Source organism: Myodes glareolus, chromosome 21 (assembly GCF_982192425.1).
Source record: "Myodes glareolus chromosome 21, mMyoGla1.1, whole genome shotgun sequence".
In the NCBI taxonomy this organism is placed as follows: domain Eukaryota; kingdom Metazoa; phylum Chordata; class Mammalia; order Rodentia; family Cricetidae; genus Myodes; species Myodes glareolus.
Window position 1 is genome coordinate 8,837,780 of NC_142046.1, and position 2,341 is coordinate 8,840,120.

The following is a 2,341-nucleotide window of genomic DNA, read 5'->3' on the forward strand; positions in this document are numbered from 1 at the left end:
GATCAGAAATGAAAAAGGGGACATAATCACAGACACAGAGGAAATTCAGGGAATCATTAGATCTTACTACGAAAGTTTATATCCCACAAAGTTGGAAAATGTAAAAGAAATGGACATTTTTTTTAGATAAGTACCATATACCAAAGTTGAACCAAGAACAGGTGAACAATCTAAATAGACCTGTTAGTCGCGAAGAATAAAAAGCTGTTATCAAAAATCTCCCTACCAAAAAAAGCCCAGGACCAGATGGTTTCAATGCAGAATTCTACCAGAACTTCCAGGAAGAGCTAATACCTATACTCCTTAATGTATTCCACAATAATGAAACAGAAGAGTCATTGCCAAACTCCTTTTATGAAGCTACAGTTACCCTAATACCAAAACCACACAAAGACAGAACCAAGAATGAGAATTACAGGCCAGTCTCACTTATGAACATCGACGTGAAAATTCTCAATAAAATACTGGCAAACCGAATCCAAGAACACATTAGAAAAATTATCCATTATGATCAAGTAGGCTTCATCCCAGAGATACAGGGCTGGTTCAACATACGCAAATCTATCAATGTAATCCATCATATAAATAAACTGAAAGAAAAAAACCATATGATCATTTCATTGGATGCTGAAAAAGCATTTGACAAAATTCAACACCCATTTATGATAAAGGTGTTGGAGAGACTGGGGATACAAGGATCAAACCTAAATATAATAAAAGCAATATACAGCAAGTCAACAGCTAACATCAACTTGAATGGAGAGAAACACAAAGCCTTTCCACTAAAATCAGGAACACGGCAAGGCTGTCCACTCTCTCCATACCTCTTCAGTATAGTGCTTGAAGTTCTAGCAGTAGCAATAAGAAAACATAAGGAGATCAATGGGATTCGAATTGGAAAGGGTGAAGTTAAACTTTCGTTATTTGCTGACGATATGATAGCATACATAAATGACCCCAAAAACTCTATTAAAGAACTAATAGAGCTGATAAACACATTTAGTAACGTGGCAGGTTACAAGATCAACTCTAAAAAATTAGTGGCCCTCCTATACACAAAGGATAAAGAAGCAGAGAGGTAAATCAGAGAAACATCACCTTTCACAAAAGCCACAAATAGCATAAAATATCTTGGGGTTTCTCTAACCAAGGAAGTGAAAGACCTATTTGATAAAAACTTTAAGTCTTTGAAGAAAGAAAATGAGGAGGATACCAGAAAATGGAAAGACCTCCCCTGCTCTTGGATTGGGAGAATCAACATAGTAAAAATGGCAATTCTACCAAGAGAAATCTATCGATTCAATGCAATTCCCATCAAAATCCCATCAAACTTCTTCACAGACCTTGAGAGAACAATAATCAAGTTTATATGGAAAAACAAAAAACCCAGGATAGCCAAAACAATCTTATACAATAAAGGAACTTCTGGAGGCTTAACCATTCCTGACTTTAAACTCTATTACAGAGCTACAATATTGAAAACAGCTTGGTATTGGCATAAGAACAGAGAAGTCGACCTATGGAATCGAATAGAAGACCCGGATACTAACCCACAAACCTATGAACACCTGATATTCGACAAGGGAGCTAAAGGTAGACAATGGAAGAAGGAAAGCATCTTTAACAAATGGTGCTGGCATAACTGGATGTCAACCTGTAGAAGAATGAAAGTAGATCCATATCTATCACCATGCACAAAACTCAAGTCTAAATGGATTAAAGACATCAACATTAATCTGTCCACTTTGAACCTGATAGAAGAGAAAGTGGGAAGTAGTCTACAAGATGTAGGAACAGGAGGCCACTTCCTAAGTAGGACCCCAGTAGCACAGACAATAAGAGAAACAATGAATAAATGGGACCTACTGAAACTGAGAAACTTCTGTAAAGCAAAGGACACTGTCAGTAAGACAAAAAGGCTACCTTCTGACTGGGAGAAGATCTTCACCAACCCCTCATCAGACAAAGGTCTGATCTCCAGAATATACAAAGAACTCAAGAAACTAGACACTAAAACTCTAATTAACCCAATTAAAAAATGGGGTACTGAACTGAACAGAGAATTCACAACAGAGGAACTTCGAATGGCCAGAAGACAATAAAGGTCATGCTCAACCTCCTTAGCGATCAGGGAAATGCAAATCAAAACCACTTTGAAATACCATCTTACACCTGTCAGAATAGCTAAAGTCAAAAACACCAATGATATCCTATAGAGGAGAGGATGTGGAGTGAGGGGAACACTCATCCATTGTTGGTGGGAATGCAAACTTGTGCAGCCACTGTGGAAATCAGTGTGGCGGTTTCTCAGGAAACTGGGAGTCAACCTCCCTCAAGACCC